Source organism: Thermobia domestica, chromosome 6 (assembly GCF_964235325.1).
Source record: "Thermobia domestica chromosome 6, izTheDome1.hap1.1, whole genome shotgun sequence".
Classification (NCBI taxonomy): Eukaryota; Metazoa; Arthropoda; class Insecta; order Zygentoma; family Lepismatidae; genus Thermobia; species Thermobia domestica.
In genome coordinates, this window is record NC_137459.1 from 286892160 (window position 1) to 286909851 (window position 17692).

Consider the following 17692-nt stretch of genomic DNA (forward strand, 5'->3'; position numbering starts at 1 on the left):
TGAACTGGCGTCCTCTAAGGTGATTGTTCAAAGAATGGAACAAGTGATAATCGGACGGCGCAATACCCGGGGAATATAGTGGTTGCAATACTGTTTCCCATCCAAGGCGGAAAATGGTGTCCTGAGTCATCGTAGCCACGTGCGACTTAGCGTTGTCCCGTAAACGAGGACCCATTTGCAATTCAGAAGTGATGGCTCCAGAGTTTTGAGTTTTTGCTGAGCACAGCTCAACTGCTGACACTACACAGTTGCATTGATACTCTGACCAGCTGGTAGCAGTTCCCAATGCACGATGCACCAAACACACAGAAGGACCTTATTCTGGTACAGTGCTGGTTTAGGCTGTTTTGAAATCGGTTCATGGGATGCTAACCAATGATGACGGCGCTGTGAAGCTTCGTATAGGACACACTTTTTATCACATGTCAACGCCCTGTCCAGAAATGGCTCCGAAACAGTAAATAAACACAAGGCGACTGCCGCGTTGCCTTCTGGCCCGGAGTCAAAATATGTGAGACCCATTGACCCAACTTGTAATGCTTCACAAGTTGAGGGATGTGCTGCCGAATGGTTTCTCCACACACTGAATTGTAGTCCCAGTTCCTCTTTGTACATATGTTGGTCTTCTGGCACGTGGTGTTTTCGGGTGTTTCGTCATCGTCCTTAAACTTGTTAAACCATTGCTGCAATGTCCGCGTCGTCACGACACCCTCACCAAAGGCCTAGCATATCTTCTGCCTCGCTACAGCGGCGTTTGACCTCCATTTGGACTCGTTCAGCATACATGCTCTTATGACGCTCTGTGGATGTCCCATGTTCCCTCTGTCTTTACGCAAGTTCACGGTGTGTCTGAATTGCCACAACCAGGTAGTATGTTGGATATACCCACACTAACAACTGACGTTCGCCTTATCTCCACTCGCATTCAACTCACGGTGTGAGGCCCAATTGAACACAGACTTCCACGAAAAGGGACAGAACTTTTTTGGTTACCTTTATAGTTATGCACAAAAGTATAGCGTTTGGTCCCGGGCAGTAGTTCTTGATTAAGCATAATAAAAACTATCTTGAATATAATTTATGGATAATAATAACAATAATAATAATAATAATAATAATAATAATAATAATAATACAGTGAAACCTCCCTTAACTGATACCTCTCAATAACGGACACCTCTATAATACGGACAGATTTTTTGTCCCGGCAAAAATATATGTTCTCTTACGGAACAAAACCCTCCCTTTTACGGACACTCTCAGATACGGACGCGGACAGTCCTTTTTTACCCCCAAACATTTGAATAACCTCTTCACAACGGACAGAAATTATTCTAAGTTCTGCGATATATGACAGTAGACAGAAAAGTTTTTTCCCCACAAGTATATATATCATCAAACAGAACAACTTCAAGCTGAACTTGAAATGCTTCTTTTTTTTTTTTTTTTTTTTTTTTGCCCGCAATAAACTGATTTCTAGTGGAAATCCTAGAAAATCTTCAATAAGCGCTAACACTCATGCAGGGTTAGTCGTATGGTCAAGAATTCTATGCGGATCTTCCCTTCCGTAACAAATTTATTGCTTTTTCCTCCGGGCCTTGCATCTTTTTCGACAATAGATAACAAAAGAAACAATGTTTATTTTGTAATAACATTTTTCAACGAGCAATGTTTTCTCTCTCACTTTTTTGAAAAATCAAAATTTTTCTTTTGTACAAATTGGTGTGTCAAACAGTTGAACAATTAAAGAAATTTGCCATTAATCGTGATGAAACAGAAGTTCTCCAATTGATCCAACAGTTGCAAGCAAATTTTGAACAGAAACTAGTGTCCGTAGGATGTACACGCCAGACAACTACTGCAGACATTTTCCCAAGAAATTTGGCGAGTTTCTTCTCCACTTTTTCAGTATTTAATAATAATATTGCATATTTATTAAAGCTATTTTTACTTTTCGTATAGGCGGTATGTGAATTAATGGATTTTTTTACAAGGTGATGACATGTCCTTTAAAAAATTACCATACACGCATTATCATTTGCAGCATACGAAAATATTAACACATTCCCCAATACCCAATAATAATATTATTTAACAGAAATGAATTTCTCCTTCATCCCTCCCGGTAATTCAAATATGTACTAAATAGAGTATTTTCATATTGAATTTTACGCATTTACGCTCATAAAAAATGTATTGACTGTATATTACTGCATACAATGACTGTTGAGAGAAATTACATTTTTGTAACCTCTCTGTAACGGACACCTCAGTAACGGACAAAGTTCCCGTCCCATTGGTATCCGTTATTCAGAGGTTTCACTGTAATAATAATAATAATAATAATAATAATAATAATAATAATAATAATAATAATAATAATAATAATAATAATAATAATAATAATAAGCTAAAATAGTGTTTTTAGTTTTCCAGAAGAAAACGAAAATTTTCCTTTCCTTCAGGCCTCAAAAACACTAGCAGCAACACTTTTTTTTGGCTTTGTACATTGTTGCTGGCCCCCCCTCAAAAACGATGGGCCCCCCCTACACAAACCTGCTGGCTACACCCCTGACCTTTTCGACCGACTGACCCTACCGGAAATCGAGCCCAGGACCAAAGGCGAGAGCATTAGCGACTACTCATGCTCAGCAATACTGTCTGAAACTCTGTAGTTAGTGTTATGTTTGGCTTTAGGTAGATTAACCTCAAAAACATTTAAGAAAACAACAATGATTTTCAACAAAAAATGCTTTCTCCCCGTAATCCGACATATGGCTAGTTTTCAAAGCACATACTGAGAAAAAAATTGTAGGTAGCGTATTAAAACGGTAGGTTACATGCGTAATTCCTGTAGTTTTTGGACTTAACGTACAGCAAACGTATAACTGAAAACGCATGCTTTATAATACTTTCCGTATAAGTGTTCCATCTATACGTACCGGTATTTTCCGTATGAAACAATACAGGCGGTCAGGATCTCACATAAAAATCGACGCAGAATGTCCATAGTAGAATAGAATATAGCTGCAGAATGTAACATAGGTGATACACAGAAAACTGTTAGATGTCAGACATCCTGCAATGGCATGATGTGACATCTAAGGGCAATGCGTATGTACCATATGCTCCATACTGATTTCTGTAGTAAGCAAGACGATTTCGTATATTTGTATAATATACCGCTGTCTGGAGAACGGATTTTTCTTAGTATGCAGTTCATAAGCAAGGGCGCCCAAGTTGTGGTTTCCAGGGGGAGGGGGCAAGTATAAGCGACGTTTCAAATATTGTTTCAAATTTTGCTGTAAGTAATGTAAAAATTCTATTGGGCTTTCAATATTCACAAGTACAGTTTCCTCTTAGGGGGGCGAGCGCCCCACCTTGCCCCTCTGATGTGCGCCCTTGTTCATAAGTAATGCAGTTATGTGGGTGCTGAACCTGTGAGTTCAGTATTTCTTGATAAATCCATTAAATGTTGTGCGTGCAATCCACAACGCACACAGATATAGGTGGGAATTCATTCACTTAATGACCTTTCCATTTTAAGGCAGTAATAAATGCGAAAATTGTCGATAAGCGATTCGCCTACTTTGATTTTGCGAATAGTTCGCACTGTGTGCGACTTTCTCCAAGCGGCGTCTAGGGTATGGTCGACGTCGATAAGCTAATAAAACGGAATTCTTCAAAAGTTGAGCCAGTGGGTGCGTAAACGTAAACCTCGTGTAGCTTAGGTATAGGCTGCATAATTACTTTATTACATCAGTGTTATGTGCATCCTTAAATTGGGATAGAGCAGTTTCCGCAGTTCAGATCAACAATACGTGGACAAATTCATATTACTTTGAAACTCACATTTCTTGATGAAAATAGTGTCATCACGCCTTCTAGACTGTACATGTGTTGGCGCATGCCAGTGATCCACCAGCAACAGGTAAAATTCAGGGGCGCTACAAGAGATAATTGTTCAAAAATTACATTTTTAAAAAATTTATGGGTACACACTTAGTAGTAGTAATAGTAGTAATGATAGTATAGTAGTAGTAAGGCAGTAGTAGTAGGGTAGCAGTTTAGTAGTAGGCAGGCCCGCAACCATTGAGGGGCTAGGGGGGCCAGGTTCCCATAACCCTTTTTGTGGCCCCTCCAGACTTCAATACAAAATTTTATTATTAATACAAAAAACACAATTTAGATATTTATAAGATAATTTTAATGACTTGGACCCCTGTAACATATTCACGGCCCTACCAAACCTTTGTAGCTGGTTTCGGCCCTGGTAGTAGCAATGATAGTATAATAATAGGCTAGTAGCAGTAGTAGTAGTAAAATAGTAAGGCAGTAATGGTAGTAGTTGAGTAGTAGTAGTAATAATAGTATACTACTAGTAGTAGAGTAGCTGTAGTTCGGGTTAGATTAGGATAGGTTCAGGCAGAGAAATAATCATATTTCAAATCCCTTGTACATTAGTTTGCAGCCCTGGAATAACGCCCTTATGGAGAGTTTCATAGAAATGAAAGCACCATCTTATTGCTGTATTTATGTTCACAGATGACTTACATATTCTGCGCCTTCATAAATAAATTCCCTAAACATTTGTCTTTTGTTCTGAATTAACACATTTTACCTGTAAATTGTAATTTTAAAAATGTCCACGTATTCTTAATCCCATTTCTGACACTCCAAAACACTTACTAAACCTACAAGAGTTCATTTGGTGCTAAAAGAAATTGATATATCATGAATGTTAGTACACTTATAAAATATAACATAACTGACGAAACCTAAAATTTCAATCCTGATACACGTATCAGTGCGCAGCACGAAATGAGATTTTTAAATAAAATCCCGGCGTTCTTCCCGCCTTTGGTGGGACAAGCCGCAATTATTTACGCATTATTCAGTGCATTGTTTGTGTATAATCTTGTTCGTTTGTTAAATGTAAAACGCAACTCATACAACCACTGTAACAACATAATGTGTTTTTTGTTGTCCACCACTATACGAACAAATTCCAGGTATGTCAAATTATAATCCACCGTGGCATATTATCTCAGCCGTAATGCTGCCAACAGAGCTGCCTTGCTTATGGATACACTGCGCATGAAGTGCTCCAGGGTAGTGACAACATTAAGTGACGTCATATCCTGTTGCTCTGGTTATGTCAACTTAAGAACTCCCGAAAATTATGGTTTTGTGAAACAGAAGAAGTGAAGGTTCCGAACTGCGAGGATCACACTAGGCAGTTGTCGAATTAAGATGGAGAAGAGATGATTGCGAAGGGAGAGACAGATCGTGAGATCCGGGAAATAAAGAATTTAAAAAATCTTTAGCTTCCTAGAGGAATTTCGAACAACGAACTTTTAGCTATCAAACTGACGTGAATAGATGAACAGGGCCTTTAAGGACCTGCGCCAAGGGCCCTCAACTTGGGCAGTCCGACACTGGTAATAACAAACTACATATTTGAAAATAATTCCGACTTAAACTAGTGACGACTATACATTAAGGTAAAAATTGAACTTCCAGAATGCACAGTATGAGCGTAGCTAAAATAAAAAAAAAAAAAAGAAAAAAAATAAGAACCTACGATCATCCACGTAGAGTCCACTTACACTATACAGTAATTCATATAGTTTAGTTACAGGGTGCATAATTAACTTCCCCTTGTTCATTAACATGTTTCAAGGCAGTAAAAGTTTGCTACCACTGTGCTAATTGAGTTATATTTGACAGAACCGTTTGATAAAGTAGTGCCAAAGACATAAATCACCTTTTGCGAAGCTCTAGTGTAAAATGAAACAAATCGTCGTAAACACGTTAGGCTTTTGAAACGTATAAGTTTAAGAAAAAGCAATGGAAATGTGCATGAGTGTGACACTTGGATGCGAACCCATAACTTAAAATGTAGCGTGTTTACTTCATTGTCTGTTAGGTGAATGGTAAGTGTAAGGGACTCTACATGGATGATCGTAGGTCCTTATTGTTTTTCTCTTTTCACTATGCTTATACTGTGCATTCTGGTTGTTCAGTTTCGGCCTTAATGTATAGTCGTCACTAGTTTAAGCCGGAATTATTTTCAAATATATAGTTTGTTATTACCAGTGTCGGACTGCCCAAGGCGTTTGGCGCAGGTCCTTAAAGGCCCTCTTCATATATTCACGTCAGTTTCAAAACATAATAAGTGACACAATTATATTTTCTGTATTGAATAAATATGTAGTACAAAACAGATCGCAATAAAAGTTACAATAAAATTGAGACACTCAAACGTAATCGTGACGTTGCTTCAGTTATTACTTTGACAGTTTTTTACGCAGTTCTTCACTTGACGAGGCAATCAAATCAATTATTTTTGCTTTGTCTACATACTGGAATAAATATTTTTTTCTGTTAACATAAAAAGTAAAGGAGACAAATGGTTTTTACTAATCGTAGATCTTAGTCTAGTTTATAACAATTTTCAATTTAGAAAATGCCGTCTCACATGTGACTTATATGCGTGGAGGGTAAGAACAAATTTGAAAGGAGTGTACAAATTACTAAACAAATAACTGCGTTACGTATGAGACAACGGGTTAAAGCTAATAAGCGCGAGGGGCCGTTACGGATTAGAAGGGACCTTTGCCAAATACTAAATTTTATTGGCTCATGGCGCCGTACTGATATGAGCAAAGGGGGTAGGAGAAGACTTCTTTCGGAAACACGAATTTAGGCTTCCGCAACCTTAATGGTAGGAAGACTCAAGAAAGCATTTACGATCTCGGAAATTCGACCAAAGCCTACAGGTCCTGCGACTCGTGATCCCTGCGGGACACCTCAGGTCTCAGGCCCTTGGCGATCGCCAAATAGCCAACGTGACCAGTCCGGCACTGGTTATTACACGCTTTTCTTTAACTTGATATTAAATCTTACAACATTACTATAACTCATTTCCCTATATCATATCATGGTGAATTTTGCACAACGACGATAGTACGATGCAATATGGATCCCTGAAGGAATTTCAAACGAATTTGGTATACTAATAAATTACCATCTGAATAATATACTGTTGAGGAAGTAAGACACTGAAACCATTGCTCGGAGGGGAAGGGGTGGCATGTAAAATAATAGAATACGAAATATGTTGATGTCTAATTCCCAGTTTTCTGGTTCGAAGAGATGAAAAGTGGTACTCCAGATCACCTCTTACAGTTTGTCGGTATAGTTCATTAACACCTTATATATATATATAGGTTGACACACGAAATACTACCCCGGCACGCCAGGACCATATACAAAAATACATACAAAACGCAAGGGCTTGGTTAGTGAAATGCAATTACTTGACTTATTTTATTTACTGAAGTGATCTTGTGATCTTGTCTTGTCTTCTACAATAGATGCTAAAAATGACTGCCTTTTGTTTCAATGCAGTTTTGTGCACACACTAACATGTTCTTATACGCTTTGCGCAACTCTGCTGCATAAATTGCCAAAATCACATTACGAATATTGTCCTTCAAGTCTTTTAATGTATTTGGAATATTTACGTACACTTTTCTCTTTAGATTACCCCACAGATAAAAGTCTTAAATGGTCAGGTCCGGCGAACGCGGCGGCCACAATCCTTCGATAACAGTCCTTTCTTCTATGAATCTGCCATGAATTAATGGTAGTGACTCGCCTGAAGTGTAATAGGTCGCCCTATCCTGTTGAAGGAAGGCATAGGAACGGTCATGTGGCTCAACTGCTCGTCAAAATTCCTAAAATATTCGCACATACACATCACTGTTTACTGTTGTTTCAAAAAATATGGGAGCCACTTTCCGACTTCCTGAAACAGCACACCAGACTCGTATATTCTGATCCTTAAGAGGTTTCTCATGAACCTTATGTGGATTGGTTGTTGACTATTATCCGCTGTTTTGGATGTTTACATGCCCTATCAAATAAAACCAGACTTCATCACTCATAAAATACAGCATTGGGTCCAACATTCCATTATGAACCATTTCAAGTAACCAAATGCAGAAATTCACACGCTTTGCTTATCTCCCTCCTTCAGTTCTTGGTCACATGTCACTTTGTACTGCTTTATCTAGATCTATTAAGACACGTTAACAAGACATACGCGAAATGTTTACTTGTTGCGACAATTTCAGTGTCGACTTCTTTGGATTCTGGATCATTCATGCTTGAATATCCGGGATCACAGTAGGTGTACAAACAGAAGGAGCTCAATTCTTTTTTGGTTCAACACTGCACCTCTTGTAGGCCACTTCTTCACCAAATCATGTATACTGCTCTTTTCTGGTACGGGAACGGCAGGAAGCTTCCTTGCAAAAATGATCTGAGTTTCCATAAATGAACCAGTAGACATGTAGCCTCTACTATTGCGATTCTTTCTTGTAGAGAATACATCTCGCTGAGATTTACTTCATACGTCTTAAAATTTTCACGGCTTTCGTACTGAAAACTGACCATACACTACAAGAACGTTGTCGCAACAATAGACGATAATTGGAAATAGTAAGCCTTAACATTCTAATCATAATAAATGTTTATGTCAATATTAGATATAATTGCAGCATAAAAATGTCAAGTGTGTAATAAAACTGTTCTAGCCAATATTTAACTTTAAATCGTATCGTAGGTTACAATTATCATGGAAAAAATTTGAATATTCATACCCTAAACCTGATTTTATCGAGCATGATTTGACACGGGATTCACTAAGATATTAAGTTTCACAAAAAATGACAGTTTCAACGAGAGTAGTAGAAAATGGATCGATCTGGAACAGTATTGGCCAACCTAGGCCAACTCAGGAGCCCCTGGGAAATTGAGCACCGTACACCGTGAGCCCACGGTCTTTTACGACCTCCATTTTAGGGGTGAATTTATTCCTTTTATGAGCACTTTTTAGGGGGTGTATTCGTTCTCTTTTACGAGCACATTTTAGGGGGTGAACTCGTTCCCTTTTATGAGCATATTTTCAACCCCTATTTTAACATAGGAGATAACACATAAGATTACGAACACATAGAAGAGAAGATAACACATAACACTACGTAACACACAGCAGAACAGATAACACAAAAGAGTACGTAACATAACAAGGGTGTACTCGTTCTCGTTCTCTTTTATGAGCATATTTTTCAACCCCTATTTTAACATAGGAGATAACACATAAGATTACGAACACATAGAAGAGAAGATAACACATAACACTACGTAACACACAGCAGAACAGATAACACATAAGAGTACGTAACATAACAAGGGTGTACTCGTTCTCTTTTATGAGCATATTTTTCAACCCCTATTTTAACATAGGAGATAACACATAAGATTACGAACACATAGAAGAGAAGATAACACATAACACTACGTAACACACAGCAGAACAGATAACACATAAGAGTACCTAACATAACAAGGGTGTATTCATTCCCTTTTATGAGCATATTTTTCAACCCTTATTTTAACATAGCAGAAATTACACTGAGACTATGAACACACAGCACAGCTGATAAAAGAACATGGCTTATTTTCCAACCCCTATTTTAACATAGCAGAAATTACACTGAGACTATGAACACATAGCAGAGCAGATAATAAACACAACCACCTCCATTTTAGGGGTGTATTCATTCCGTTTTATGATTACTTTTCCAACCCCTATTTTACCATAGCAGAAATTACATAAGATTTTTTTTCAACCCCTATTTTAAGACAATGAATACCTATGTAACATAGCGATTCGATACGCTCTTTGAACCGATTTGGATGAAACTCGGCATATGGGGGTTCTCGGACATGCTGAGTACGAATATCATACATTTAGCAATGGGTCATCAGGTACTACATGTCCCAAAATTAGTGGTCATCGAGGTCAAATGTCAAAATACTAAAAACCCAATAACTCAAAAACGAAGCAACGTATTGAGGTGGTGTTTCCACATTTAGCAATAGGTCATCAGGTACTACATGTCCCAAAATTAGTGGTCATCGAGGTCAAAGGTCAAAATACTTAAAACCCAATAACTCGAAAACGAAGCAACGTATTGAGGTGCTGTTTCCAAATCTAGTAATTGGTCATCAACTACTACATGTTCCAAAAATAATGACCATCGAGGTCAAAAGTCAAAACTCGAAAAAGGATCCACATATTGAGGTGCTGTTTCTACATTTAGTAATTGGTCATCAACTACTACAAGTTCCAAAAATAATGACCATCGAGGTCAAAGGTCAAAATACTTAAAACCTAATAACTCAGAAACGGAGCCACATATTGAGATGCTCTTTCCACATTTAGTAATTGGTCATCAACTACTACAAGTTCCAAAAATAATGACCATCGAGGTCAAAGGTCAATCTCGTAAATGAAACCACATATTGAGATAACGTTTCCTCATTTAGTAAATTTGTGTGATCTATTCAATTTTGTACAAAGCAGAAAAAAAGTGAAGAAGGAATAAATTTGAGAACACAATTTTAACTAGCGCAGAATTTCTGTACCTTTTTGGGCTATTCAAAAGAAAGCAAAGATATGCGATATTAACTAGCTGAGAATTATTTAAGCAAAACGAAGAAAGCGAACATGGACCATTTTACTCAAATTTGGATGGAGTATTTATATTTGTATGAACCAGAAAAAAAATGAAGAAGGTTCAATATTTCTGTACAATTTTGTACTACCCAAAGAATCACAAGAAAATCAAAGAATGGTCATTTTAACTAGATCAGCATTTTATACCTTTTTGTGCTATTCAAATAATAGAGGGAACAAATTTCAGTGGTCTATTTTATTTTTGTACCAATCAGAAGAAAAGCAAAGATATGCCATTCTCAGACTTTTGTACCATTTTGTACTACTCCAATAAACGAAGGAATACCAATCAGAAAAAAAGAAGTGAAGATCAGGTGGATTATTTTCTTTTGTACCAACTGGAAAAGAGAAGAAGAGCTACTTTAACTAGCTCATTATGTACTGTTTAAACAAACGAAAATTGACCATTATGTAACTTTTGAAATACTGAAATGTTCTATTTTTGTATCAATCAGAAAAACCCGAAGAAGGATCATTTTAACAAGTTCATAATTTCTGTGACGAAAGAATAATTTTGATGTTCTACTTTTTATACCAATGCGAAAAAATGAACTAGCTGAATACACGAAAAAATAAATTTAAGTGACCTATTCAATTTTGTACTACTCAGTTGAGTATTTTATACCATTTTGTATTATTTCAACAAACAAAGGAATAAGCAAAAACAAAGGATCATTTTATATCATTTTAAACTAGTCTAATAAACGAAGGAATAAATATGAGTGAGCTATTTAATTTTGTAGCTGAGTATTTTAACGAAAGAACAAAATTGTACTAACCAGAAAACCGAAGAAGGCCCATTTTAACTAACTGAGAATTTCTGTACCTTTTTGGAAATTTGAGTGGCCTGTTTTTTGTACTAACCAGAAAAATCGAAGGAGGTCCAATTTAGCTAACTCAGAATTTTATACCATTTTGTACTACTCAAATAAACGAAAGAAAAAACGAAAAAAGACCAATTTAACTAGCAGCTCAGAATTTATATACGTTTTGTTTAGGTGTCCTACTTTTTGTACCAGCGTGAAATGCCTTTTTAACCAGCTCAGTAGTATTCAAATAAACAAAAAAGCCGAAGAAGGATCATTTTAACTAGCTCAGAATTTCTGTACTTTTGTGCCATTCAAACAAATGAAAAAACTAAATTTGAATGGAGTATTATTTTTTGTGCCAAGCAGAAAAAGGAAAGAATTTGAACTGACCAGAAAAGGCGAAGAAGGATCATATTATGCCTTTATGTGCTATTTAAATAAACGAATAAACAATGGAGTATTTAGTTTTGCACCATTTTGGAGTATTCAAATAAACAAAGGAATTATAACTTGTGTCAACTCTAAAATTAATTAAACGAAGTAATGCATTTGAAAAACCTAAGTTGAGTATTTTATACCATTTTGTATTATTTCAACAAACAAAGGAATAAGCAAAAACAAAAGATCATTTTATATCATTTTAAACTAGTCTAATAAACGAAGGAATAAATATGAGTGAGCTATTTAATTTTGTAGCTGAGTATTTTAACGAAAGAACAAAATTGTACTAACCAGAAAAAACCGAAGAAGGCCCATTTTAACTAACTGAGAATTTCTGTACCTTTTTGTAAATTTGAGTGGCCTGTTTTTTGTACTAACCAGAAAAATCGAAGGAGGTCCAATTTAGCTAACTCAGAATTTTATACCATTTTGTACTACTCAAATAAACGAAATTAAAAACGAGAAAAGACCAATTTAACTAGCAGCTCAGAATTTATATACGTTTTGTTTAGGTGTCCTACTTTTTGTACCAGCGTGAAATGCCTTTTTAACCAGCTCAGTAGTATTCAAATAAACAAAAAAACCGAAGAAGGATCATTTTAACTAGCTCAGAATTTCTGTACTTTTGTGCCATTCAAACAAATGAAAAATCTAAATTTGAATGGAGTATTATTTTTTGTGCCAAGCAGAAAAAGGAAAGAATTTGAACTGACCAGAAAAGGCGAAGAAGGATCATTTTATGCCTTTATGTGCTATTTAAATAAACGAATAAACAATGGAGTATTTAGTTTTGCACCATTTTGGAGTATTCAAATAAACAAAGGAATTATAACTTGTGTCAACTCTAAAATTAATTAAACGAAGTAATGCATTTGAAAAACCTAAGTTGAGTATTTTATACCATTTTGTATTATTTCAACAGACAAAGGAATAAGCAAAAACAAAGGATCATTTTATATCATTTTAAACTAGTCTAATAAACGAAGGCATAAATATGAGTGAGCTATTTAATTTTGTAGCTGAGTATTTTAACGAAAGAACAAAATTGTACTAACCAGAAAAAACCGAAGAGGGCCCATTTTAACTAACTGAGAATTTCTGTACCTTTTTGTAAATTTGAGTGGCCTGTTTTTTGTACTAACCAGAAAAATCGAAGGAGGTCCAATTGGTGTATACTCATTAAATAATTGTATAACACATGTATGACTAATACTTTCACTAGTACACTCGCACTCATTAGCTTCCAGTTCAAAACAGGTAATATTTGAAACACTGTCATCATCACTTTCCGGGAGTATTTCATCATTATATCTATTATAGCGTCTAAAATAATACACATCTTCTATTTCCTGTGTTGGATATATGATTCTCACTTTATCACGTAATTCATCTGGCAAATCGGGGTCAGACGGGTGAATTAACAGTATAGGTTTTTCGTTTTCACGCTGAATTTCTTTTTCTCTAGGTGAAACATAAACATTATCCATGCTCTTCAGCAAAAACAAATCAAGTGTGATGCATCTATTTATATACCTACAATAAAAGCATTCTATACATTCTCCGTGTTTAATAATATGTTTCAAGCAATATAAAACATCATGATGTATGTTCTATTATTTTCCAAATATACTCTATAAACTTATATTCCATTATAATAAAATATATAAATGCAGAAATATATATTTGAAGTTTCATATAATTTACCTTAGACGAGGAAAAAGTTTTAAAAAATAATTGAATCGTTGAGCAATACACAGTACCTTAGGACTCTCATTATACTAGCAATACAAACGTTAGGTAACGCATTCGTAACGTTGTTTAAATATCTGCAGCACTCTTTATAGATGGTATGAAACATGGAACTTTGAAAACTACTCTTACTTTGATATAATCTCTTCTTCTGCTGTGATTCAAAATTTTCAAGTATGCTGTTTCTTCTTTTTTTCTTTAGTACGCAAATTGCTATGTAGTCTGTTCTACACAATTATGACTCAACTCTGGTTTGTTAAATCTCACGTTCAATATTTTATGAGCCTTTCTTATTGACGGGAGAGTCAATTTAAATTGTTCTCTGGATGACACAAAAATATACAAAATGTAACATCACAAAGGTATAAAATTCTGAGCTGTTTTCTTCTGATTGTTACAAAAATGAAATAGAGTAATACGAAATGATATAAACATACCTAGCTTGTTATAATGGACCTTCATGGTTGGTATAAAACTAAAAGGGGCTTGCTATAAAAGTGAATAGGTCACACAAATTTATTCCTTCGTTTATTTAAATAACACAAAAAGGTATAGAAATTCTGATCTTATTCCGTCGTTTGTTTGAGTAGCAGAATATGGTATTTCTTTGTTTTTCTCTGGTTGGTACAGAAAGTAGAATTTGAGTAGTACAAAATGTACATAAAATAGACCTTCTCCGTTTTTTTTAATTGCAAACAAAATTTTTTCTACTTGGTATAAAATTGAATAGATCACTCAGTTTTAATAGCACAAGAGGTACAAATTGACCTTCTTTGCTTAACCCACTCAAAATTTATTCTTTCGTTTCTTTGAGTTAGTTAATATGGTTATTTGATTAGTACAAAATGTTAATTCTTTTCTTTTCCTGCTTGTTTTCAAAACTGAATAGGTCATAAAAATTTATTCCTTCGTTTATTCGATTAGTACAAAATGGTATAAAATTCTGAGTTAGCTAAATTGAACCTCCTTCGCTTTCTTCGTTTATTTAAATAGCACACAAAGGTATAAGATGCTGAGTTATTTAAAATGGTATTTCTTATTGATACCAAATTGAATAGGTCACTCAAATTTATTCATTTGTTGATTTGTGTATCACAAAAATACTCAGCTAGTTAAAATGGCTCTTCTTTGCTTTTCTTCTGATTGGTATAAAATTGAATAGATCACTCAAATTTATTCCTTCGTTTATTTAAATAGCACATAAAGGTATAAAATGATCCTTCTTCGCCTTTTCTGGTCAGTACAAATTCTTTCCTTTTCTGCTTGGCACAGAAAATAATACTCCATTCAAATTTAGTTTTTTTCATTTGTTTGAATGGCACAAAAGTACAGAAATTCTGAGCTAGTTAAAATGATCCTTCTTCGGTTTTTTTGTTTATTTGAATACTACTGAGCTGGTTAAAAAGGCATTTCACGCTGGTACAAAAAGTAGGACACCTAAACAAAACGCATATAAATTCTGAGCTGCTAGTTAAATTGGTCTTTTTTCGTTTTTTCTTTCGTTTATTTGAGTAGTACAAAATGGTATAAAATTCTGAGTTAGCTAAATTGGACCTCCTTCGATTTTCTGGTTAGTACAAAAAACAGGCCACTCAAATTTACAAAAAGGTACAGAAATTCCCAGTTAGTTAAAATGGGCCTTCTCCGGTTTTTTCTGGTTAGTACAATTTTGTTCTTTCGTTAAAATACTCAGCTACAAAATTAAATAGCTCACTCATATTTATTCCTTCGTTTATTAGACTAGTTTAAAATGATATAAAATGATCCTTTGTTTTTGCTTATTCCTTTGTTTGTTGAAATAATACAAAATGGTATAAAATACTCAACTTAGGTTTTCCAAATGCATTACTTCGTTTAATTAATTTTAGAGTTGACACAAGTTATAATTCCTTTGTTTATTTGAATACTCCAAAATGGTGCAAAACTAAATACTCCATTGTTTATTTGAGTAGTACAAAATTGAATAGGTCACTTAAATTTATTATTTCGTATATTCAGCTAGTTCATTTTTTCTGGTTGGTATAAAAAGTAGAACATCAAAATTATTCTTTCGTCACAGGAATTATGAACTTGTTAAAATGATCCTTCTTCGGGTTTTTCTGATTGATACAAAAATAGAACATTTCAGTATTTCAAAAGTTACATAATGGTCAATTTTCGTTTGTTTAAACAGTACATAATGAGTTAGTGAAAGTAGCTCTTCTTCTCTTTTCCAGTTGGTACAAAAGAAAATAATCCACCTGATCTTCACTTCTTTTTTTCTGATTGGTATTCCTTCGTTTATTGGAGTAGTACAAAATGGTATAAAAGTCTGAGAATGGCATATCTTTGCTTTTCTTCTGATTGGTACAAAAATAAAATAGACCACTGAAATTTGTTCCCTCTATTATTTGAATAGCACAAAAAGGTATAAAATGCTGATCTAGTTAAAATGACCCTTCTTTGATTTTCTTGTGATACTTTGGGTAGTACAAAATTGAACAGAAATATTGAACCTTCTTCATTTTTTTTCTGGTTCATACAAATATAAATACTCCATCCAAATTTGAGTAAAATGGTCCATGTTCGATTTCTTCGTTTTGCTTAAATAATTCTCAGCTAGTTAATATGGCATATCTTTGCTTTCTTTTGAATAGCCCAAAAAGGTACAGAAATTCTGTGCTAGTTAAAATTGTGTTCTCAAATTTATTCCTTCTTCACTTTTTTCTGCTTTGTACAAAATTGAATAGATCACACAAATTTACTAAATGAGGAAACGTTATCTCAATATGTGGTTTCATTTACGAGATTGACCTTTGACCTCGATGGTCATTATTTTTGGAACTTGTAGTAGTTGATGACCAATTACTAAATGTGGAAACAGCACCTCAATATGTGGATCCTTTTTCGAGTTTTGACCTTTGACCTCGATGGTCATTATTTTTGGAACATGTAGTAGTTGATGACCAATTACTAGATTTGGAAACACCAATTACTAAATGTGGCTCCGTTTTCGAGTTATTAGGTTTTAAGTATTTTGACCTTTGACATCGATGGTCATTATTTTGGAACTTGTAGTACCTGATGACCTATTGATAAATGTGGAAACACGGTCTCAATATGTTGCTTCGTTTACGAGTTTTAATTTTTGACCTTGATGGTCAGTACTTTTTTGATGACTAATTGCTAAATGTGGAAACAGTACCTCGATATGTTGTTTCGTTTTCGAGTTTGACCTTTGTTCACGATGGTCATTAGTTTGGAACTTTTAGTACCTGATGATCTATTGCTAAATGTGGAAACACCACTTCGATATTTGGCTCCGTTTTCGAGTTATTAGGTTTTAAGTATTTTGACCTTTGACCTCGATGGTCATTTTTTTTAACTTGTAGTATTTGATGACCAATTACTAAATGTGGAAAGAGCATCTCAATATGTGGCTCCGTTTCTGAGTTATTAGGTTTTAAGTATTTCGACCTTTGACCTTGCTGGTCGCTATTTCGGAACATGTAGTAGTTGATGACCAATTACTAGATTTGGAAACAGCACCTCAATACGTTGCTTCGTTTTCGAGTTATTGGGTTTTAAGTATTTTGACCTTTGACCTCGATGACCACTAATTTTGGGACATGTAGTACCTGATGACCCATTGCTAAATGTATGATATTCGTACTCAGCATGCTCGAAAACCCCCATATGACGAGTTTCATCCAAATCGGTTCAAAGAGCGTATCCAATCGCTATGTTACATAGGTATTCATTGTCTTAAAATAGGGGTTGAAAAAAATCTTATGTAATTTCTGCTATGGTAAAATAGGGGTTGGAAAAGTAATCATAAAACGGAATGAATACACCCCTAAAATGGAGGTGGTTGTGTTTATTATCTGCTCTGCTATGTGTTCATAGTCTCAGTGTAATTTCTGCTATGTTAAAATAGAGGTTGGAAAATAAGCCATGTTCTTTTATTAGCTGTGCTGTGTGTTCATAGTCTCAGTGTAATTTCTGCTATGTTAAAATAAGGGTTGAAAAATATGCTCATAAAAGGGAATGAATACACCCTTGTTATGTTAGGTACTCTTATGTGTTATCTGTTCTGCTGTGTGTTACGTAGTGTTATGTGTTA